Source organism: Hyperolius riggenbachi, chromosome 7 (assembly GCF_040937935.1).
Source record: "Hyperolius riggenbachi isolate aHypRig1 chromosome 7, aHypRig1.pri, whole genome shotgun sequence".
NCBI classification, from domain to species: Eukaryota; Metazoa; Chordata; class Amphibia; order Anura; family Hyperoliidae; genus Hyperolius; species Hyperolius riggenbachi.
Genome location: NC_090652.1, coordinates 213,954,376 through 213,979,583, shown reverse-complemented (window position 1 = coordinate 213,979,583; position 25,208 = coordinate 213,954,376). Strand labels below are relative to the sequence as shown.

At 45.0% G+C, this 25,208-nt stretch overlaps 1 protein-coding gene across 1 annotated transcript in view; it reads left to right on the top strand.

Moving 5' to 3' along the window:
- The window catches only part of LOC137524818 (caspase-8-like), a 95,624-nt gene that overhangs the window by 68,312 nt on the left and 2,104 nt on the right, over window positions 1-25,208 (top strand). The gene's annotated exons all lie outside the window — the stretch shown is intronic.

Sequence of the window (25,208 nt, the reverse complement as noted above, 5' to 3'; positions counted from 1 at the left end):
AAATAGAATCAAAAGATTGTATGAATCGAAGTGCAGAAGTTAACGTTAATGGCTACATTACTAGAGTTTTTGATATTAAGAATGGGGTCAGACAGGGCTGCCCACTATCTTCCTGGTTGTTTAATTTCAGTTTAGAAGCAATTATTCAACTAATTCAGAATGATAATATGGTTAAGGGAGTCAAAACTAATAAAGACGAATTTAAAATACTCGCTTATGCTGACGATTTACTATTAACTCTATCCGATCCAGTCCAATCAATCGCTAGGTGTAAGGAACTCCTCGATACTATCTCCCTGTACTCTTTAACTTCAAACTTACCGTATATACTCGCATATAAGCCGACCCCCATATAAGCTGACCCCCCCAACATTTACCTCAGAAACTAGGAAAAAAATGATTGACTCGCATATAGGCCGAGGGTAAGAAATGTAGATTGGCTCTAGTAGTAGACAAAAGAGGCACAGGGAGACCGGGAGCCCGATCTGGTGTATTATCGACGAGGCACCAGTATATGTGTATAGTAAGAGATATACTCACAAGATTAGGTTGCTATCCATAAGCAACCACTTTACTCGCATGTGAGGAAGTACCGTCCTCACTCGGCCTTGCTTCCGATAATGGGATTGGTCGCAGCTCCAAGAGAAAAATATGCCACTGGAAGGACTTCCAAGTGTGCACCCCTGTGCAGGGGTTATAAGGACTGGGAAGAGCTAGGAGGCGCCCGTGGATGTGTATCTGTGATTCTTGAGCTGGGTGTAATAGTTCACACAAGGTACTTATAGTCCTACCTTATAGTAGTGCAACTCACATGTACAGTGGTGGTTGAAGTTTCTCAAATTTTATTGGGGCACAAATGACAACGCGTTTCGCGGCCAAGCCGCTTCCTCAGGTCTATGGGTGTGCCTGGGGTATGTTCGTCTCTATCCTGAGCCCTTATACTACATGGAAGTGGTAAGATTGAACAACCAAGATTGCATGGTGTGTGTTGAGCCTTAGATTGCGCAAATTTTAGACCGATCTCTCTCTTAAATTGTGATGTCAAAATTTACGCTAAAATTCTAGCAAATAGGCTGGGTACAGTGGCTGATAGAATTCTTGGCAAACAGCAGGCGGGTTTCATGAAGAATAAGCAAACTCAAGATAACATCTATGCTGCAACCAATTTAATCCATATATATAGGAAAAGAAAAGTCGAAGCAGTAATGGTTGCGGTTGACGCAGAAAAGGCCTTTGACCGCCTTTCAAGGGACTTTGTATTCGCATCTCTGGAGAGGTTATGTTTTGGTCCAAAATTCATAAATAGAATCAAAAGATTGTATGAATCGAAGTGCAGAAGTTAACGTTAATGGCTACATTACTAGAGTTTTTGATATTAAGAATGGGGTCAGACAGGGCTGCCCACTATCTTCCTGGTTGTTTAATTTCAGTTTAGAAGCAATTATTCAACTAATTCAGAATGATAATATGGTTAAGGGAGTCAAAACTAATAAAGACGAATTTAAAATACTCGCTTATGCTGACGATTTACTATTAACTCTATCCGATCCAGTCCAATCAATCGCTAGGTGTAAGGAACTCCTCGATACTATCTCCCTGTACTCTTTAACTTCAAACTTACCGTATATACTCGCATATAAGCCGACCCCCATATAAGCTGACCCCCCCAACATTTACCTCAGAAACTAGGAAAAAAATGATTGACTCGCATATAGGCCGAGGGTAAGAAATGTAGAGGCTCCTGAGGCTTCCCCTCCCACCTCCAATAACCCCCATATGAAATGAAACAAAAATCACCCCTATATTGAGCAGATGCAGGAGCCTGCAGCATTTAACTGGTAATCATTACAACAAACAGAACATTTGTAAAGAGCCTTTCTCACATAGGACCCAAAGTGCATAAGCTTGTCTCAGAAAGGTAGTCAACAAATAAGAGTGCAGCACAAAATGGAAGCAAAAATGTTCATATATGCATGACAGTTACCTACAAAGTGCCAATGCTGCAAGCCAAGTTACATCAGCTAACACCAGCAGTGGAAGGGATGCATCCAGAAGGGAGGCAACATATTACTGTGCAGCTCCAAGTGGAAGCAAAATGTGCATATAAGCATATTACTTATAAAGCGCCAGTGCTGCAAGTTAAGCTAAATCAAGTAACACCAGCTGTGTACAACAGCATTACTGTGCAGCACCAAGTAGAAACAAGTGTGGATATATGCATATTAACCATAAAGCCCCAGTGCTGCAAGCCAAGCTGAATCAGATAACAGCAGTGAAAGGGTTACACTGGAGATGCAGAGAAATGCTGGGCTAACATTGCTGGCCAGTGGGAGGCAGAAGTGATAAATGAAGAGAGGGGAGGAGGCGTCGTCTTATCCAGCAGAGTAGAGGTGCGTACACACATGCGACGATCGTTTAAAAAAAAGCAACCAACGATCATTAAGTCTAACGACGGACGAGCTAGATCGTTAAAAACGAACGATCTAGCTTGGCAGATTTTTACCAACGACGATCGTTTGCAAAAGTAGTACATCGTTGGAAACGGTCGTTCGTACTAGGCTTGACATGCGCATTTCGCTATTTCTCCATGAAACTTCTCATTTTTATGCGCAATAGTTGCTTTATGTGATGTAACGTTCGTTCTAACGATCAGATCGTTACACACATTAAAAAACTAACTTTACTTAGGTCGTTCTTTCATCAATTAAAAGTTCGTTTGTCGTTCACAACCAACGATCGTTGTCGCATGTGTGTACGTAGCATAGCTGTTGTCTGCGTGGTGTCCTGTCTATCTTTAACAGGCAGATGGCTGGGAGAGAGAACTCAGCGCTGAACAGGAAGAGGCAGGAACGCGCAGTCCTCGGATGCCTTCTGCCATTTCAAATGATGCGCTGGAGGAGCTGTGCTTGTCAGTTCTCTCATTGGCTGGCTGTTTGAGCAGGCAGGGTAAATAGCTAATAAGATCACAAGCTGCAGACACAGCAGGAAGCACGAGATTATGTACACAGAGAAGCGCTCCTGCTGTGATCTGTCCATCCATCTCTCCTGCTCTGCTCTCCCACCAGGGCATGTGACGGCTACTGCTCTTCTCTCTGCGGGCATCCGATCGCTCCTGCCATTCTCTCTCCGTGAGCATCCGATCACAGCACATGATCAGGTCAGATAAGCAAGTTGGTGACTCGCATATAGGCAGAGGGGGTGACTTTTCAGCACGGTTTTTGTGCTGAAAAATTCGGCCTATATGTGAGTATATACGGTAATCAGGAGAAGACTATAATCCTTAAAGTGGACCTAAATTAAAAATACAAGATTTCAGAAATAAAATGTATTTTCTAAATTATAATAATAAATAGCAGCCTTTTTTCAGCTGCATGATGACAAATATAAAATATTTTACATTTATTGGAGAAACCCCTCCCTTCCTTTCAAATTGCCGGGGCAAAATGCTGGAATAGGTAGTGTCTGGCAATGGAGGAATTGCTAATGGCTGCCACCTGTATAACCCTAGTTATGAAAAGAGAAGGGTGAAAAGCATGCACTGAAATGCACATAGGCTTGAAGGAGTGTTTATTTATCTTTGTATGTGTCAGAGTAGTGCAACTAAATATTTTGAGTTAAAAAAATGTTTGGTTTGGGTCCGCTTTAATTTAGGATGCTCCCTCAATACTATGCATAATATAAAACAAATTAGTAATTTCAAATGGAACAATTGCGAGATTAAATATCTCGGAATAAAACTTACGCCAAACCCTGATGACTTATTTAAGGCCAATTTTTCTCCAATCATAAATGTGTTTAACCTCCTTGCCGGTCTAATTAATCCGGCAAGGAGGCAGCGCAGCACTTTTTTTTAATTTTTATTTTTTTTTCAATCATGTAGCGAGCCCAGGGCTCGCTACATGATAGCCACTGAGCGGCGGCATCCCCCTACCCACTCCGATCGCCTTCGGCGATCAGAGTAAGCAGGAAATACCGTTCAGAACGGGATTTCCCGCAGGGCTTTCCCGGTCGCCATGGCGACTGGGCGGGATAACGTCACCGACGTCATGGACGTCGTGACGTCAGAGGGAATCCCGATCCGCCCCTTAGCGCTGCCTGGCACTGATTAGCCAGGCTGCGCAGGGGTCTGGGGGGGGGGGGGCGGCTCCAAAAATTGGGCCATATTTGGAGAGGAATTTTTGGATTTTGCGTTGTCTGATAGTTTTTTGTTGGGCAGACAAGTTTCCCTGGTCTATATTGTATAGATCCTCGTAATATTGTCTTAATGTTTCTAAAATGGATTTGGAGATTGTATGTTTCTGTCCTTTTTTATCCATTATCATGTCTATCTGTTGCTGAGCTTGTCTCTTCCTTAGTTTCCTAGCCAGGTACGCTCCTGCTTTATTGGACCATTCATAGAATGTTTTTTCAGCCCTCAGTATTCTCTTTTTTGCTGATAAGTGTAGTAAATGTTTAATTTCCTCTCTAGTGGTAGTAAGTTCAATGAGAATTTGTGCCGCTTGTTTCATTTTATGTTTTTTTTCAAGTTGTTGGAGTTTTGAGATTAGGGAGTTTAGTTTTGCTTCTTTTTCTATCTTCTTCTCTTTCCCTAATCTAATGAATTCTCCTCTAACAACTGGTTTGTGTGCTTCCCATGTCAGTAAAGGTGAACTGTCTGGGGTCGAATTGTTTTGTAGGTATTCCTTTAGCGAGTCCTTTATCCTTGCCTGTGACTTTTCAGTGTCTAGCAGATCTGGATTAAGTCTCCATATGAATTGGTTTGATCTGACTGTGGGGAATTGCAATGTTAGATAGATTGGCGCGTGATCAGACAGTAGTTGTTGTCCTATATTGGTGTCAGTCGCCCATTCCAGGTCTGCTTGTGTTAGAAATAGGTAGTCTATTCTGGAGTACTTGGCATGGGGATCTGAGTAATGAGTGTAGTCTTTTGTTTGTGGATGTTGGAGTCTCCAAACATCCATGAGTCTTAGAGAGAGTAGGTTTTGCTTGATGTTCTTAATGGCTTTGAACGGTAGGGAGGATTTGCCATTTGATGTATCTATACTGGGATTTAGTGGTGTGTTCAGGTCTGCGCCTAGAATAATCATGCCCTGTGCAAAATCGTGTAGTATGTTAGTGGTTCTGTTTATGAAAGCTTCTTGTTTTTCATTTGGGGCGTATAGAGCTGCTATGGTGATTACTCTGTTTCCGTGGCTACCTTTAATGAGAAGATACCTGCCCTCTGGATCCTTTCTGCAGTCTGTAACTGTGAATGAGCAGTTTTTGTGGATTAGAATGGAGACCCCTTTGTTTTTGCCCTCCTTTGAAGTGGCATGGTAGCACTGCGTAAAGTTCCTGTCTCTCAGGACTGGGACTTTGTTTTCTCTAAAATGCGTTTCTTGGAGGATAGCAATAGAGGTTTTTTGTTTTTGTAGGAATTTTAATAAGGACGAGCGTTTTTCAGGCGTATTTAGGCCATCTATATTCCAGGATGTCACCTTCCATTTTACTTCCTTCCCCCCAGCGTGGGGACCACCCTGTTTAGTTGTCATTATCCCCTAAAGGGTTTGGTGGGTTGATTAACTTTGGTTATGGCCTCCGCTTGTTTTTTTTGAGGAGTTCGGTCGGTCTGGCTCTACTGTAAAGGTTCACTGTCACACGATAAGTATCAGTACTAAATATCTGTACGGTGGATAAAAGTGGAATCCCCTTTGAGAGGTAGTTTGAGGTGGGCAACCAGTACCCACCCCTAAATACCAGCTCAAATTCAATTAGGGGTGTTGTCAGAGAGCTTGTAAAACAATCTCTCTGGTGTGGGGTGGTGATGGTATATTTTTAACACTTCGCAAGTGAGAGGTGGAAAGTCTTTTATAATAAGAGCGTCTAACTAACTATAGGACCCTTATTTGAACAAGATACTTTGGACCCAAAATGTATACTGCAATCTCCTAACTCCTGGCTGTGTAATTGCTATAACCAAGTGGAGTGCCCTGCTGTTATGCATATCGAGCAGGTGGAAGATATGGTTCAGTGATGGGGATGTCACCTCTTGTCTCTGTACCTTGGGGCTTGTTGGAATCTGTAGTTCCTTACTAGGTGTAAGGGTGTTGGTATACGTATGTGTACTGATCATTCTAACCAGCACTGACTTATCTTTCTATTAAGTCGCTTTCGTGGGGCATTGTTGGAGGTGGCCCCGGTCTCCGCAGATGACGGGTTCCGGGAGTGCAGCGTTCCAGGGCTCTCCGTAGTGACTTTGTTAGTGTAGGTAGTGTTCTGAGGTGCTCTACCAACTAGTCTCTTCAGGACCAACTTAATAGGTATAGCTTAGTCTTATCTACCCACGCTGCGACCCAGTTCCCCTCCCCCCTCATCGACCAAAACACAGATATCATACAGTAATTCTTACGATGCACATTTGTGTTAATAACCCCTAGGAGAGCAGTTAGTGAGAGAAACCGTTTCTTCCGAAAATGTTAGTTACATTACATTCATAGGGGTACGCAGGAGATATGGGCCTCTCTCAGAGTGTCCATCCGTGGATGGTTCATTCGCATTGAGTGAGTGAATTGTGAGAGAGGTTAGGCCCCAGCATGGGAGGGGGCAGAGGTAACTGTCACTGCTTACAGAGGGGTTTATGGCTTACAGCCTGTTGTGATGCTGAGGCCTCAGCCGCATGTTGGCGTGATGAGAGAGTCATCCCTTTGTGTTAGTTGTTTCCACATGTCCGTAGCTCAGAAGCTCAAACGTGCGGGGAATTATAAGAGGTGGTCATTGTGATTCAATAGTTTGCTCTGGGGGTGATGTAGAGGGCAAAACTTATTGCTAAATTTTGGGGATGGGAATGCGGATTAAGCCTCTGCGGGTGGGGAAGCGGACTAAATCGCTTGAGCAGTATAACTTACAGTTCACTAGTCCTATTAGGCCGCGTCTCCTTCTTCTGAGCCCGAGCGGCTTGCCTCGTTGTGAGAGGGTGAACCCCTGCTCCTGTGTGACATAGCCGGGGATTGAGGCAATTCTTCATTTCCTTCTGCGTTCACGGACTTGGGATCTGCAAGGCGGTATTCCTCGTACCAGTCCGGCAAGGCGACCCTGGGCAGTCCTAGGATCTTCAGAAAGCCCGTCAGGTCGTGTGGGGTGCGCAAGATGGCGGTGCGGCCTTTGTGTAGAACAGTCAGGGCGAAGGGGAAGCGCCATCTGTACTGGAAGCCTTTCTCCTGCAGTACCTTTGTGAGGGGTTTTAGCGCCCTTCGATTCGTGAGGGTGATTAAAGATAGATCTTGATAGAGAGAGATGGACGTGTCGTTGAAGATGATCTCGTCCTGCGCCCTGGCTGCCTTCATTATGTCTTCCTTTAGTTGGAACGAGGTGAGGCAGCAGACCACATCTCTCGGGGGGTCTCCGTCGGATCCGCGTGGTTTTAGGGCTCTGTGAGCTCTGACGAACTCTATTGGTGTCTCTTTAGCTCTGTCAAGAAGTTCGTTGAAAATTGCGGTGAGGGCGGCCACTAGGGAGTCCACAGTAACGGTTTCTGGTAAGCCTTTTACTCTTATTTTTGATCTTCTCCCCCTGTTATCTAAATCTTCCAGGTGCCTGCAGTGGTCAATTAGGCGTCTGTTGTGAGCGACCGCTGTATTGTGCAGCCATTTTAGTTTAGTGTCCCTCTTCCTCCCGGCCTGCTCTATGTCCTGTATCCTGATGTTGATGGCGGCTACCTCCTCTCTTACTCCTGCTACGGCTGTTGTTATGGTAGCTTTGATTTCTTCTGCTAGTGCCCTCATATCATCCATTGTGGGCAGATCTGCTCTAATTGTCTGTGTGGCGTTAGGCGAGCCGTTACTTTTGTCTGGAGAGCCTCCCGAGGGTGCCGGGGAGGAGGCTGTTGTTTCGCTGCGGGGCTGCGCCATCTTGCTAGCCGCGTTGCTCTGGCTCCGGGATTGGTGCGACTTGAATAGCTCAGGAACCGTCTTGCCCGCCGGCCCGTAGTTGTCTCTTTGAGCCCCGCTGTTGGTTCTGATACGGGTCTGCATGCCCAGGTATTAGGATGTGAGCTGTATATTTCGTCCTGCTCGTTTGATTTAGCTCTGGGTCCGGAGCTCAGCTCTTAAGCGTCCATCTTCACTGCGTGCCAAGCCACGCCCCCTAGCAAGAATTTTTCAAATCACAAAGTGCTCAGAAAAGAGCTCTTGTGGGTTCCAGACTGTGATGATTTGCTCAGCTGCCTGTGCAGGCAGCCAGCCTTTTGACCATTGTGTAGGTTTGCATGCTGCAGGACTCTGGAAGGAAGAGCTTCTGTCAGTTTTGCAGCTTGTGCTTGTAGAGGAGTTTGCATACGTTGCCATGCAAATTGCCTGGCCACATTCATTGGAGGCGTGTACTATAAGTACTATGTCTTTCCCACAATGCTTGGCTGTTCATAAGGATTTCGTCCTATGTAACACTCCTGGTGGGGTGTCAGCCTTGCTCTCTGTTTGAACATCAGCTTAGAGTAATTCCTGAATCTGCGCTAGGCAGATTTCCCTTGTGCAGTTAGGATTGTATTATCTGTATTGCCTGTTCTGTCTTGTCTTGCCTGTTGCCATTGTCCTGTCCCTATGGTGGTCGACAGGAAATGGTTCTGATCTCTGTTCTTGGAGTATAGCTGGTGCAGCGGTTGCTAGTTGCTACCAGCTATCTCTTCTGTTCTGTCTCCTGGGATCGCGCTAGCTACTTTTCGCTAGCGCTGGGGATCCTTCTGTTTTGTCTCCTGGGATCGCACTAGCTACTTTTCGCTAGCGCTGGGGATCCTTCTGTTCTGTCTTCTGGGATCGCGCTAGCCACTTTTCGCTAGCGCTGGGGATCCTTCTGTTCTGCTACTCTGTACTTGGATCGCGCTAGCCACTTTTCGCTAGTGCTGTGGATCCTATCTCTCGCTTGTCCCTGTTTTCGTGTGTCTGTCTGCTACGCTTGCTGGAGGCTCGGTGGGCTAACCGCTGAGCAAGCGCTCGCGTCCTCTGTTTCATGTTTGTCTGTTAATGGTTAGTTAGGCGTGCTTGTCTCTATTGTGCTTATCACGTGGAGACCGCGCATAATCGCGTGCACTGTTGCGAATGAGTGCGGTGTTCGCGGTTAGCTAGCGTTTGTTATTTTCCGTATCTCCTCATTGTATTATTTGCTGTGCCTTTGCTAACCTCGTATTCTGTCCTGATCTGCCTTGTGCCTCGTCTGACGATCGCACCTCTCGCGATCGCGTTCCTATTTCATATCTGCTGTTGTGTGTGTGTGCGGTCGCGGGGTGGCGACTGGATTGGCGCACACACATACAACCTGTCCCTTTGCTCATTCTCATTCGCAATCGCCTCTCTTGCGATTGCGTTCTGCGTTTCGTGCAGTTCCTGTCTGGCATTTGTGGAGGTACAGAGGATTGGTTCCTCTGCACTCTCCAGCGGCATCTGCCGACAGGAATTTTCCCTCTACGGGTGCGTAGCACCTTTTGCTGGGTTCCTGCAAATTATACGCTTGTGGAGGTTTTCCGCCGTGTCAGCGCACGCGTTGTGCGCTGATCACGGGGAAAGTTCCACAATCGTTACAGTATGAACAGCCAAACCCAAAACCCCAGTGTAGACGGAATTTCTGATTTGTACGATTTTGTCGAGTTTGGGTCCTGTGTCTTTAAGAGCTTTAAAAGGCTAAACTCAGAGACCAAGGCGGAATTTCTTTCTGAATGTGTGAGGTTTTGTCTGAATCCCACCTTTCAGATTTCTGATCCGTCCACGTCGGCTCTTCTGTTTGCCTATGTGCTCTTAAAAGACGGTTTGTTCACCTGGGCGTATAATCTGTTAAAAATCAATTCTTGGAATGGTAATCTGTATCAGTTGCTTGCAGTGATATTCTCTCACTGGTTTAGACTGCCTGGCTTACCACCTGCTCTGATTGAGTGTGTAGCTGCTGATAAGTCAGCTGATCTTTCCCTTCCATGCAAAACTTTTCAGTATGACAATCAGTTCAATGTGTCTGTTGCCACTTCAGGTTTTAACCTCCTTAGCGGTAACCCCGTGCTGGACATGGGGTAAGCCGCCGGAGGGTGCCGCTCAGGCCCTGCTGGGCCGATTTTCATAATTTTTTTTTTGCTGGACGCAGCTAGCACTTTGCTAGCTGCGCCAGCACCCCGATCGCCGCCGCCGCGCGCCCGATCGCCGCGCGCCCGATCGCCGCTATCCGGTGCGGCGCGCGCCCCCCCCCCCCCCCAGACCCCTGCGCTGCCTGGCCAATCAGTGCCAGGCAGCGCCAAGGGGTGGATCGGGTCTCCCAATGACGCCCCCCCCCCCCCATGGCGACGGGGGAAGCCCTCCAGGAAATCCCGTTCTTTGAACGGGATTTCCTGATCGCCTATCGCCGGAGGCGATCGGCGGGGCTGGGTGGATGCCGCTGAGCAGCGGCTATCATGTAGCGAGCCCTGGGCTCGCTACATGATTTAAATAAAAAAAACTTTAAAAAAAACTGCTGCGTTGCCCCCTGGCGGTATTTTTCATACCGCCAAGGGGGTTAAACAGCAGACATGCAAAGTGGCTAAAAAGAGAAAAACTAAAAAACGCAAGCATCAGAATAAAACACTCCCTATTGATGTTTGTAATGATGTTGTTCCGTCTCTGGCTTTTTTGCCCCAATCCAAAGCTCAGGTGGATCCTGCTATAGGTAGGATCGCACACTATATTAAAGCAGTTAAAAAATCTGTTCTTGTTCCTGAACTCCACCCCTATGGAGATTATTTGGATACTGGCCTGTTTGAACCCCCATTTGCTTCCTGAGATATTGGGGCCTTGCTGGAAGAATTGGATTTTGATTGGAAAGCCTTTTGCGATTTTTACATCGCAAAAAGTGAAAATGTCTTGAATGCTTGTCTCGATTCAATGTACCTTCTGATTGATTCCGATGAATGTGACAAGGATGATGTGGATCTGGTGATCTATGTATGGCAAACAATTTTGGATGAGTTGCACACACACCAACCAATTGATTCCAATAAAGAGACATCGTTGTCGGATGATTGTTCCTGCCTTTCTGGGGTAAAGCATGTGAGTCTTGACTTTGTGCAATCTGAAATGAATGAGTGTGCCGCTGTGGTTGATTCCTGTGCGAATCCTGAAGGATTCGCTCCTGACAGTGTGCAGTTTGAATCTGTGCGATCTGATGCCTGTTTCTCGGATGTTCCTGCAGATTGTGATCGGCATGAGTCTGCCGGTTTCCTCAAGGATGTGTGGGATCCTTTGTCATTTAGAAACAGATCTTTGAGATCTTCCGTCTGTGACCCTGCTATAGGGAAAATTTCTCGACTATGCAGCGTCAAAAGTAAAATTATTATGCCTAATAAAGTTTATCCTGTTGATGTCGCCATTTCTTCTGCAAATGAGTCTCTGTCTCACCCTGTTCACACCTGTAAGGGCCCGTTGCCTAGGGACAGTTGCTCCAGCGTTTCGGTCCTAGATGCCTTGCAGGCTGCTCCGCAGATTGCGGAGGTTTGCGATATGGAAGCGTCAGTTTCGCAACCTAAAGCGATCTTGGATCCGCAAATTTTGCGTTCTGACTCCTCGGATTCGACATTGTTAGCCGAATCTAAGAGTGAGACAGCGCTTCGGTTTTGCGAATCTGATGCTGAAGCTTCTTTGCCTTGTCCAGAGAAGCTTTCTCTGAACCTGCCCTGTACCATGAATGAAGGCATGATGTCCACTTGCATTGACATTTGCGAGTCTGATTCTGAAGACAGTATTGACTCTCCACCCTGTACTCTGGATGAGTCAATATTGCCTTGTACAATATCTCCTGCCCTGCCCCTAGAGGCTCGTCTAGGTATTGCTGCTATTTTTACCTGTTTTTCTGCAGTTTTGGAGTTACAAGCTAGTTTGACTGCTACGCAGAATTCGAGGGTGCAGTGAGATTAAAGTTGGTGAGTCAGTGTGTGTTCTAGTAGATATTCCTGTACATTCCGCTCATGATGATGAGATCCAGTCTCAGTTTATAGTGGAACCTTCCCTGGGACATTTGCTCTGTCCACAAAATAAAGTTCTAGTTTTGCCCTGTAACATGGATAGTTCAGAATCCTTCTCAGAAAACTTGAAAAATTATGTTCCTGAAGTTTTGTCTGATGTTCTGGAGGTCTCCGAGTTCCTCCCAAAGGGAGCAGAACTTGTAGGAGATGTCTCCTGCCCCCCAAGTCCTTCTGAGGTGTTGCCCACTTCAGTAGGCATTGCTGTTGTGCTGACTACCTTTGCAGCTCTGGTGGAGCTTCACTCATATGTAGTCAATGATGATATTGCAGTCACAGAAATTTCTGAATTTGAGTCTGAGTCTTCTTTTGAAAGTCCAGTGCTTGAGACCATTGCTCGTGATGATTTCCTACCCGGTCCTGGTTTTGGTTTCCTCGTGTCGGACTCTGAGGTTGGCAGTTCCCTGACATGTCCTGAGGTTTCTCCTGTGCTGGTGTACCCCAGTGTGCTCTGTGACCCAGAAAGCCCAAGTGTGCCTCGGTTACCAGCGTACTCAGATGCTTCCTCGGTGGAGACATGCTCTGATTTAGCCTGCCTGCTTGCATGCCCAGAAGTGGTCCCTGAAAGTCTTGATCTTGATGGGGGTCCTCGTAATTCTGAATCCGGAATTGTCATTGGTTCCATGGGGGTTCTTGGTAATTCTCCATGTGAGCCTGGTGATTGTTCTGCCCTCTTGGGATCTCTGTGGAGCTTCAAAAGGTTCTGGGAGATTCCGGGAGAAATTTTGCTTGGTACCCTGGATAAGATCAACGGTGGCTTTTGTGTTGTAAGGGACACTTCAAACAGGTATTGTGGCAGGTTTGGTATTTTCGGACGCTCCTTGGAAGGTGGTGGGTATTGTCTGGAGGGTGTCGATGGCTTCATCTCTGGCGTTCACAGTCCTGATGGGTGTTATACTGAGACTGGTAGTACTGATGGGCATGTTTCGGTGGCTTCTGTTTCCGATGAGGTCGGTTTCGGGTGGACTGACTCTGGAATTGGACCTTGTCGGGCTGCCCCGACCTTCATGAGTCTTCAGTTTGAGTCTGTTGCTAATAGCAGTTTTGAGGGTCGTCTGGAATTCGACCCTGGAGGGGGGGGGGGGGTACTGTGATGATTTGCTCAGCTGCCTGTGCAGGCAGCCAGCCTTTTGACCATTGTGTAGGTTTGCATGCTGCAGGACTCTGGAAGGAAGAGCTTCTGTCAGTTTTGCAGCTTGTGCTTGCAGAGGAGTTTGCATACGTTGTCATGCAAATTGCCTGGCCACATTCATTGGAGGCGTGTACTATAAGTACTATGTCTTTCCCACAATGCTTGGCTGTTCATAAGGATTTCGTCCTATGTAACACTCCTGGTGGGGTGTCAGCCTTGCTCTCTGTTTGAACATCAGCGTAGAGTAATTCCTGAATCTGCGCTAGGCAGATTTCCCTAGTGCAGTTAGGATTGTATTATCTGTATTGCCTGTTCTGTCTTGTCTTGCCTGTTGCCATTGTCCTGTCCCTATGGTGGTCGACAGGAAATGGTTCTGATCTCTGTTCTTGGAGTATAGCTGGTGCAGCGGTTGCTAGTTGCTACCAGCTATCTCTTCTGTTCTGTCTCCTGGGATCGCGCTAGCTACTTTTCGCTAGCGCTGGGGATCCTTCTGTTCTGTCTCCTGGGATCGCACTAGCTACTTTTCGCTAGCGCTGGGGATCCTTCTGTTCTGTCTTCTGGGATCGCGCTAGCCACTTTTCGCTAGCGCTGGGGATCCTTCTGTTCTGCTACTCTGTACTTGGATCGCGCTAGCCACTTTTCGCTAGTGCTGTGGATCCTATCTCTCGCTTGTCCCTGTTTTCGTGTGTCTGTCTGCTACGCTTGCTGGAGGCTCGGTGGGCTAACCGCTGAGCAAGCGCTCGCGTCCTCTGTTTCATGTTTGTCTGTTAATGGTTAGTTAGGCGTGCTTGTCTCTATTGTGCTTATCACGTGGAGACCGCGCATAACCGCGTGCACTGTTGCGAATGAGTGCGGTGTTCGCGGTTATCTAGCGTTTGTTATTTTCCGTATCTCCTCATTGTATTATTTGCTGTGCCTTTGCTAACCTCGTATTCTGTCCTGATCTGCCTTGTGTCTCATCTGGCGATCGCACCTCTCGCGATCGCGTTCCTATTTCATATCTGCTGTTGTGTGTGTGTGCGGTCGCGGGGTGGCGACTGGATTGGCGCACACACATACAACCTGTCCCTTTGCTCATTCTCATTCGCAATCGCCTCTCTTGCAATTGCATTCTGCGTTTCGTGCAGTTCCTGTCTGGCATTTGTGGAGGTACAGAGGATTGGTTCCTCTGCACTCCCCAGCGCCATCTGCCGACAGGAATTTTCCCTCTACGGGTGCGTAGCACCTTTTGCTGGGTTCCTGCAAATTATACGCTTGTGGAGGTTTTCCGCCGTGTCAGCGCACGCGTTGTGCGCTGATCACGGGGAAAGTTCCACAATCGTTACACAGACCTAAAGTGGACCTGAACTCAGAACTCCTCTCTGCTCTAAAAGATACAGAACATCATAATAACTTTTAAACAAAAAACATGTATTTGTTACAGCGGATACAAATCCTAAAATAAATTTGCACAGTTTTTACTTCCTGATTCATGGAAGCAGATATATTGTTTACAGCCTGTGCTTTCAATTGAGCTTATCTGCCATTGGCAGTCATGTGACACACGGGAGAATCAAATTACTATTTGTGATTAGACACAAATGAAGGGGAATTAAACAGGCTAAACTTTCTAAATGCATTCAGGGTGCATTACTCTGTTTTCCTTCTGTCCTGTGCAAGGGTTCAGGTCCACTTTAAGATGTTTTATTAATTATATAGTATAAGACAATTCTTAGTGAAATGGTAAGGGATAATTTAGACACCACTATGGGGTTAAGTTGGGCCTATTTAGCTATTAATTAATGTTAATTAAAGAGACTCTGAAGCCTCCTAAAATTACACTTTTTTAGGCAGTCTTCTTAAGCATTAATGGCTTAGCTGAAACGCCGCCATCCCGTGGCAAAACGAGGCTTTAATCACCCCGAAATCCCCGGTGCAAATTGTGGGGCTCTTCCTGTTGGAGGCAGAGCTTTGAACTGTAGCTCTGCCTCCATTCGCGTCACTCTCCCACAGAGAAGTGGCATTTTAGGAGGCTTCAGAGTCTCTTTAAGTACTAGTTTCATGGGTCAAGGTTTGGATAAAGGTTCATGTTTAGTCGCATTTCATAGTAAGGAGTTGGTCTATGGCATGAGGTGCAGGTTACACTGACTAAACAGTCAGGGCTCGTTTCCACTATTGCGGTGCGGAATCGCCTGGATTCCACCACTGATGAAATCGCATGCGAATGCGATTCCCCATGCGTTTTTTGCCACTAATTCGCATGCGATTTTGCATAGGTGAGGGTATATGCGATTTTAACCATGTCACTGCCTGTGTGAATTTACATTGGTACCTATGCGAATTCGCATGCGAATTATCGGCTAAAAACGCATGGGGAAAACGCTTGCGATTTCCCTATTAAATACATTGCATGCGCATCAGCAGCTCGATTGATAAGGAGCATCGCGGCTGCATCTACTCGTGTAGATGCGACTAAAAATGTTTTCCCTAATAGATGGTTTTGAGATCTACATGTTCTATCCTCTTCTTCATAAGTAAATGTCCTGATATGGGCTGTTGTCTTTTTGGCCTTGATATAACTGTATGTGTCCTAGAGCTGCCACAAAAGAATGTATTATACTGCCAATGATTGCCCATACGTCTACAGTATATTGATGTACGTAACATGTTTGGAATCAGAATGGTTTTGCATGTTATAGTTTCATAAGAAGGGTAATTGTACGTACACTGTGCATGGAGATGATTATTATGTTAATGTGCTTCTATAAACTTATTTGTCAGAAAAACAAAAAAAAAGAAAGGATTTCTAACAACGAACTAACCAAGTACCCCGTAACTGTAAAATGTAATCAAAGTAGTAAAGAGGTCGGCACCACTTCAAACATGAAGAAAAGCTCTTTTATTGCATCACCATTGTGGCTTAACAATGACAAACGTTGTTTCGGGCTTAGCCCTTTTTCAAATTGCAACAGCCATATACAAAAACACAAGTGCAGTGCCTTAAATACCCCACCTCCACTAAAATCACCAATCGGTGACTTACTGGGCGGAGACATGTGGTGGACCTGATGGGGAACTGCGAAGGCTAAGGGCTCGTTTCCACTAGTGCGGCGTGCGTCTCGTAGACGCACGCCGGCACTGAGCGGGTGGGCGGGATCGCAGGCGATTCCCATCAGCCGTGCCATGCACGGCTATGGGAATCGCAGCCTCCGCCGCGAATTCTGTGGGGGTTTCCGGCCGAATCGCTACTGCAAGCGATTCGGCCGGCGGCGCCGTTATCCTCTATGGCAGAGTTTCCCCGCGCGATTTGCCTGCGGGGAAACTCTGCGGATTCGCGGCCGTTTCCGCGAGAGTGGAAACGGGCCCTCTTATGTAAATCACAATTAACCATTTACCTGCTGACAAAAACATTCAAAAAGAGAATAAAGGTGCCTCCATTGGTCATTATGAACGGATCATGTGACATCCACATCACTTCCTGGTCATTCCTGGCCAATCAGGAAGATCCACGTCACCAAACGGAACAACGCGTCAAAAAATAAGCATGCATGCGTGATCATCCGCATGGAACACACGCCTACCGCGGCGTAACCTTCAGAACGCGTAAAAACCGGCGGAAAAACCGCTTTGCACCACAACGTACGCATTCCACATGGCGGTACGCATGGAACGCACCCCAAACGCGGAGTGCGCTCCAAAACGCGTATGACTGTTCCATATTACGCATATAAGCACATAATCACACAAATGCATGCATACATGAATACAAAAATTAGACCAACCGAACAATCAGGTTCCATGATTATCACATTTGTTCGGTTGGTCTAATTTTTGTATTCATGTATGCATGCATTTGTGTGATTATGTGCTTATATGCGTATAGCCATATGTTTTGCAAATTTTTTGACGTGTTGTGGAACAGTCGTACGCGTTTTGGAGCGCACTCCGCGTTTGGGGTGCGTTCCATGCGTACCGCCATGTGGGATGCGTACATTGTGGCGCAAAGCGTTTTTTCCGTCGGTTTTTACGCGTTCTGAAAGTTACGCCGCGGTAGGCATGTGTTCCATGCGGATGGTCACGCATGCATGCGTAGGTTCTGTCGCATGGTTTTGAAGCATTTTTTCCGTCGGTTTTTACGCGTTCTGAAGGTTACGCCGCGGTAGGCGTGTGTTCCATGCGGATGATCACGCATGCATGCGTATTTTTTGACGCGTTCCGTTTGGTGACGTGGATCTTCCTGATTGGCCAGGAATGACCAGGAAGTGATGTGGATGTCACATGATCCGTTCATAATGACCAATGGAGGCACCTTTATTCTCTTTTTGAATGTTTTTTGTCAGCAGGTAAATGGTTAATTGTGATTTACATATTAGCCTTCGCAGTTCCCCATCAGGTCCACCACATGTCTCCGCCCAGTAAGTCATCGATTGGTGATTTTAGTGGAGGTGGGGTATTTAAGGCACTGCACTTGTGTTTTTGTATATGGCTGTTGCAATTTGAAAAAGGGCTATGCCCGAAACAACGTTTGTCATTGTTAAGCCACAATGGTGATGCAATAAAAGAGCTTATCTTCACGTTTGGAGTGGTGCCGACCTCTTTACTACTTTGATGTTCTGAGCACCTCGGTGGACGCAGAGGTGAAGGTCGAGGCACACTCATTTTCATTCTGGTGTGGAGCTCCTCCTGACTACAGAGTGCAACTGTAAAATGTAATGACATCAGCAACTGACTTTCTGAAACATTTTGGCTGATAAAGTATTATCGCTTCCATCCACGGCTGCCAGTGATAAGCATGTGGATGGCTGAATACTAACAGCAGAGTTGCTTAGGTTGTCAGTTTGGGAGAAGTACACAAGAGGTTAATTAGTTAGTTCTTCATTGATATTGACATCTTTGGACAAGGTGTATAGCACTGAGAACCAATGTGTTGCACAAAGTCATTTGGTTGCTTATCCCTGCATTTTTGGAGTTGGGTTCTATATTTTATAGTATTGCAAATAGTTTTTTCCCTTTCCAGGGCTGAAGGTCCGTGACTGTCATCCTGTTTATTTTCCTCTGATCTCCATTTTTATGAACAGAGAAGGTTTTGTCAGTAAAGTGCAATCTTATGATCACCTACACAAAGATAGCTTGCATGAGATTGGTTTATTCCAAAGATGTTTGTGACTGGATTCAGGGGTGGACATAGGCCCATGCAGCCGCACAGGGGCCCATGCATCTGCACCACAGTCAGGGCCAGATAATCCTCTGTGTTCATGTATGTGTTGGCACCCAGCCCATTTAGAAGCTATCTATCCCTCCTTGTGACGCTCCCCTCCATGTAAGTTTCCCTCATGTGGCGGTCTCTCATGACGACTATTTATTTTGTGGAGTGTTTACAGAAGATGGCAGCTCTATATAAATACACAAAAATAATATGGTAGAGAGACAATGGACTATGGTAGGGATTAGAATGGGACAGTCAGTAACATTTCTATGTACTCTGTAAAAAGCAGTATGGAGGATATCCATGTTGTATGGATATAGAATAAAAATTAATAATCTTAAAATTCCACTTCACCAGTGAGGTTGTTTTCACCTTTCCGTGCATCTCTGATTACTTTGGCAATCATTTTATCCCTACTTATCACACCTAAATGATTTATATCATGGTGTTGTTTTTTCAGGACAAATTAGGCTTTTTGTGGGAGTTTTTTTTTTCTTTTGTAATTACATTTTCTTTGCATTTTAAAGAGAAAATAAGTGAAACATGAATATATACCCTTTCTCTATTTCATCCATTATACCTATAACATAAACAGTTCTATTGTACATTAAACCCACACATTTTATTTGTCTGCCTCTCCTGTTTATTAAAACAGTTAATTTGTATTCATCATGTACCAGGCACAGACTCTATACTACACTCATTGATGCCTCTTCCTTCTCCTGCAATGTAAATTTACATGTTTACTTTCTAGTCCTTTGTTGAATTCCCTGGGGGGAGGAGTTATTTGCTGTCATTCCTTTTCTACTCTGTAGCCTTTTATCAGCTCAGAGATGAATAGACAGTGTTATCTAGCATTTTGTACAGAGGAGAGTGCAGTGACATCCTCTGGTGGGAAGTTTTATTTTAATAATAATGGTATAGTTTTTTTTGTGACCAAGTTTTCTTCTTTTTCTTAGTAACATGTGTGACTCTGCTGCATGAGGAGTAGAGATAATTGCTTGTGGCCCAGCCATGTATGTGACAGAATTAGTAGTAGTAGTAGGTAAAAAATATGTGCTACATTAACCACTTAAAGAGAACCCGAGGTGTGTTTAAAGAATGTTATCTGCATACAGAGGCTGGATCTGCCTATACAGCCCAGCCTCTGTTGCTATCCCAAACCCCACTAAGGTCCCCCTGCACTCTGCAATCCCTCATAAATCACAGCCGTGCTGTGAGGCTGTGTTTAAATCTGTAGTGTCAGTCTCAGCTGCTCCCCCGCCTCCTGCATAGCTCCTGTCCCTGCCTCCGTCCCTTCCCTCCAATCAGCAGGGTGGAAGGGATGCAGGCGGGGACTGGAGTTCTGCAGGAGGCGGGTAGAGCAGCACACTGACACTATAGAGATAAACACAGCCAGCTCTGACAAGCTGTTTGTCAGCAGCGTGGCTGTGATTTATGAAGGATTGCAGAGTGCAGGGGGACCTTAGGGGGATTTGGGATAGCAACAGAGGCTGGGCTGTATAGGCAGATTCAGCCTCTGTATGCAGATAATAATCTTCAAACCCACCTCGGGTTCTCTTCAAGCCCGAAGTGTTGTTTATTTTTTGCATCTGAGCAACTTTCACCTCCCATTCATTTGCCAATAACTTTCACTGCTCATCACAATGAATTGATCTATATCTTGTTTTTTCCGCCACCAATTAGGATTTCTTTGGGTGATACATTTTGCTAAGAATTATTTTATCCTAAATCCATTTTAACAGGAATATTAAGAAAGAAATGGAAAAAAAAATCATTATTTCTCAGTTTTTGGCCATTATAGTTTGAAATTAATACATGCTACCGTAATTAAGGCTACTTGCACACTAAGACATTGCGTTAGGTGCCACCTTAAGGTCGCATAACGTGCACCTAACCGACGCCAGGTGCTCTTCGTTGTGGACGTCAGAGTGAGCCGCGTTGTGCAGCTCACTCTGGTGTCTGTGATGCGTACTCTTGTGCGCATGCGGCATCACGTGGTCCCGCCGGCCAATCACCGCACAGAGCGGCCGCTCCAGGAAGTAAACACTACACATCACAACATGCAGTGAATATTAATTAGCCATGTGCCTGGCTGCTCTCCGCTCCTCCCCAACATGACTGCGCATGTGCAGACAGTCTAACGCGGCTTAAGCCGCTCTAACGCCGTAGCATGCTGCACTTTCTAAACGTGCAGCGTTACATGTAACGCAACGTGGGCTGTGTAAACAGCCCACTTGTGTTACATTGCTGTGCGTTGGGGAGCGTTACAGGCTGCACTAACGTGCGCCTGTAACGTCTTAGTGTGTAAGCAGCCTTAAAACCATGTATTTTATTTGCCCATTTGTCTCACTTATTACACTATTTAAAGTGTGTCCCTATCACAATGTATGGCGCCAATATTTTATTTGGAAATAAAGGTGCATTTTTTTCAATTTGCGTCCATCACTATTTACAAGCAGATAATTTAAAAAATTATATTAACCACTAAGCCCTCAGTTGTTTTCACTTTATGCATCCGAGCAATGTTCACCTCCCGTTCATTACATTAGCCTATAACTTTATCACTACTTATCACAATGAACTGATCTATTTCTTGTTTTTTCCGCCACCAATTAGGCTTTCTTTGGGGGGTACATTTTGCTAAGAGCTACCTTACTGTCAATGCATAAGAAAGAAACTGAAAAAAATCATTATTTCTCAGTTTTCGGCCATTATAGTTTTAAAATAATACATGCCTCCATAATTAAAACCCATGTATTGTATTTGTCCATTTGTCACTGTTATTTCACCGTTCAAATTATGTCCCTATCACAATGTATGGCGACAATATTTTATTTGGAAATAAGAGCATTTTTTCCGTTTTGTATCCATCACTATTTACAAGCTTATTAAAAAAAATAGAAATATTTCATCTTTACATAGATATTTAAAAAGTTTAGACCCTTAGGTAAATATTTGTGTTTTTTTTTTTTTTTTATTGTAATGTTTTTTTGTGTTTTTTTAATTAAACATTTTATGTGGGTATTTTTGGGAGGGTGGGATGTAAATAGTGTTTTATTTGGGGAAATATTTGTGTATTGTAATTTTTTTTTACTTTTTAGATGTAGTATTACTTTTTGGCCACAAACCTTGAGTTTGTTTACATGACGTCACTCTAAGCGTACAATGTATGCTTAGAGGGACATAGAGTCAGAAAGAGAAGCTGTCGCTTTTTCTGCGGGGGAGAGGAATCAGTGATCGCGCACCAAGGCCCGATTCATTGATTCCTGGGCTAACGAATCTGCGGCCGGGAGTGCGCGTACACACGCGCGATCGGCCACGGGAGCGCGCATGTCCTCCTTGACGTTTTTATACGTCATCGAGGACAAAGTGGTTAATATACTCCTTTGACATGCATATTTAAAAAGTTCAGACCCTTAGGTAACTATTTGTTTTGTTTTTGTTTTGTTAATTGTAATTTTTTTATTTTTTGTATTAAGAATTATATGTGGGTAATTTTTGGTGTGGGAGGGAAACAGCTTATTTTAAATGCAAAAAAATGGATGTGTGTGTAGTTTTACCATTTGGCCACAAGATGACCACAGTGAAATATCCTGGAAGCGTGATCGTACGTTTCCAGGAACAAGAATGAAGATGGGGAACTTCTGATTAGAGGCTGTCGGTTTTTATGCAGGGGGCTTCGATCAATGAATGGGATCTATAATCCCATTCATTGATCGCTGGGCTAACGGCCGGCGGCGGGAGCGTGCGCATCCCAACTGGCCGAGAATGTTCGTCCAGTTGGGCTCAAGTGGTTATTATAGTGCCTACAGAAGGCAGCCTAGGTTGACATACTTTTATGTTATTGGCAACTTTTTTGATCCACCCATGATCTGTTATGAACACACCCACTTGCATGGGCCCACTGCATTTATTCTGCACAGGGGTCCACTGTTGGCTTTGGCACTGGATTCATTATGGAAATGTGTATATTGCGGTCTTGGTGCTATATTATTTCATTTATGTATATTTACTTTCCATATAAGGCATGCAATGACAGCTTATTGTATTTTTCTCTTTTTGACATTTGCCCATTTTCCAGTAATTTTCCAACCTGTATATATCATTGTCATTATTAATATTATATGTTTAGATATTTGTGTCAAAGATATACATGACTATGATAAAAATGTACATACCTTATTTGTGGGACCAAAAAACGTACTTTTTCTCCCCCAAAGGTGGGGAGAAAAATTCAGTCTGTCCTATGGTCCTAATAATACTAATCGGACCTGAGCAAGCCACAAGTAGGGTACATACCGTACATAAGTTGTCCTCCTGTGTTCCCCCTCTTTCCCGGCGCTGCATCCTGCTTTGTTCTGCAGCTATGGAGCTGCACTATGTCTGGGCATGCGTCCTCCTCTTCCCCCAAACACTTGAGCTCCATGCCCCGCCACGCTGTTAGAGCTGCACCATGCCCCGCCATAGGGCTTCAGCATGCTCCGGGTAACTATAGTAACGAGTTACTGTACACTGACTGGAGCCGATGGATCCAAGGGTGGGACCATGGCTCCGTAAATGGGTCCAATCACTGCACTCTTTGTTACTCTGAAAGTGCAGTGAGTGGCCCCATTGATGGTGCTGTGGTAAGTGTCTGACTGTTACAGCCACTTATCTTCGATCTCAGTATGTTCCATGAGAAAGAGGAAAGGGGTGGCATATAGTTATGGCTATGGAAGCCACTTACTGTTCCTCACAAGTGTTACATGAAGCTAGGGCAGAAGGACATAGGATGTGGTGTGGGTGCTACTGAGAGCGGGCACAAGTTTATAGCCAATCTATGTCTCTCCAATATTTTCCTATGTAAGAGGCAAGATTCTGGGTTGAAACTGAGAGGAGCTAGGTGGTCCACTTAAAGAGAGGGACATTTCATACCTGAAGTTGAGAACACATGTGTGGTTGAGAGAAAAATGTGTGGGTGGAGTTAGGAAGCCTAAACAGTCATTTTTTGAACTAGGTCTTTTCGTCTATTTTTATTTCTTAATCTTTTTTTTTTTTTTTTTTTACAATATTTTTATGTGAAAGAAAATGGTTTGTGATACATGAGATAGAATACATAAAAATCAAGAAGTTTGGTTATCAACAGAGTATCACAGATGAGGAAAATTCGAACAAACATAGCGTTTACAACTTGGTAACAGCAAGTGGAGTACAGTTTTGCTCATGAAAGTAGTAGACTATACAACGGCACTACTTAAAAGGTAAAAACAGTTTAGTGCATCTTGGAGTACAGTAGATGAGTTAATCTGAAGGCTGTTGGCCTAAGGGGAATCTTAGCATCCAGGGGTCCCAGATTCGGTCAAAGATATGCATTGTTGACTTGAGCATATGAGTGATCTGTTCCATGCGGTAGAGCCACCAGATTTTGTGGATAAACCAGGATGGTGGTGGTAAGGGGCCTTTCCAAAATTTAGCGATAAGGCATCTGTTGGCCACACACATTAAAGATACTAGCTTGTTCTGGTGTGAGTTAAGGCCTGGACAATCCTTACTGAATAGTGCGGTACCCATATCTTTAGGTACTGGGAAACCTAATGTTAAAGTGATTTGTTGGAAGCATTCGTCCCAAGTCTTGGAGATTGTAGGGCAGCTCCACCAGCAGTGAACCGTGTCCGCATTGGTGTCATCGCAGTGAAAGCATTTAGGGGTTGGTATGGCTTTGATTTTAGCTAATTTCCGGGGAGTGAAATACCAATGGTACAGTATTTTGTAAGCTTTTTCCTTTGGTACTATGTTAGCTGAGGTTCTGGCCATATTGTCAAAAATGGAGGTCCATTCTTCGGGGGAGTCTATAGCTAAGGCATTGTTCCATTTTTCTATAGGAGGAATAAGGAGCGGTAGGGTGTCATACCATAGTATTGTATATAGTTGAGAAATTAAATTTGGCCTGTCTGCTCCCTGAATAAATTCCCGTTCGACCTGTGAGGGTTTAGATGTTATATCTAGCTTTAGAGAGGATGTGATGTAGCTTCTAAGCTGCAGGTAGCAGAAGAAGTCAGAGTTTGGGAGGTTGAATCTGCCTTTCAAATCTTCCCAGGAGAGTAATTTACCATCATTAAGCACAGAGTTGACATTCTTAATGCCCGCCCTTTTCCATCTTTTCCAGTTAGGTGATTGGGCGGTGAAGGGAATGTTGGGGTTATGATATAAGGGCTCTAAAAGGGAGTGTGGGTAGCAAATGTTAGCCTTTTTCCTCCATGATAGCCATGAGCTAACTGCATATTGGATGAAAGGCGAGAGCCGGAGTTTGTCTGACAGGGGTGACCCGCAGGGGAGCCACAAAATATCAGAGACAGATATAGGCTGGATAATTTGAGCCTCGAGGGAGACCCATCTAGGGGGGGAGACAGTAATGCCCCAGGCCATATTTTGGGCTAGGCGTGCTGCTTTATAGTAGAATGAGAAGTTAGGTAGGCCTGTGCCACCTTGTGATTTTGATCGAGCTAAATAATTGAACTTAATTCGGGGGGTCTTCCCCCTCCAGACAAACCTGCAGGATTGACTCTGTAGTTTAGCCAGGTCCTTATGTGACACAAGGATCGGCAGGGCTCTAAAGAAATAGAGAATCTTTGGGAGGATATTCATTTTAATTAAATTTATGCGCCCAAATAAGGAAATGTTGTAATCCTCCCATTCCAGAAGTAGAGTTCAAAGTTTCTGAAACAGGGGCGTGTAATTAAGCTTATATAAATCCTCCAAGTTTGAAGGAAGGGTAACTCCAAGGTATTTCACCCCCTTGGGCTTCCATGTAAACCCAAAAGATTGGTGTAAAGCCATTTGCTGGGTCTCTGGTAGGCAGATAGGGACTGCTTCTGATTTAGTGGAGTTAACTTTAAACCCGGACACCT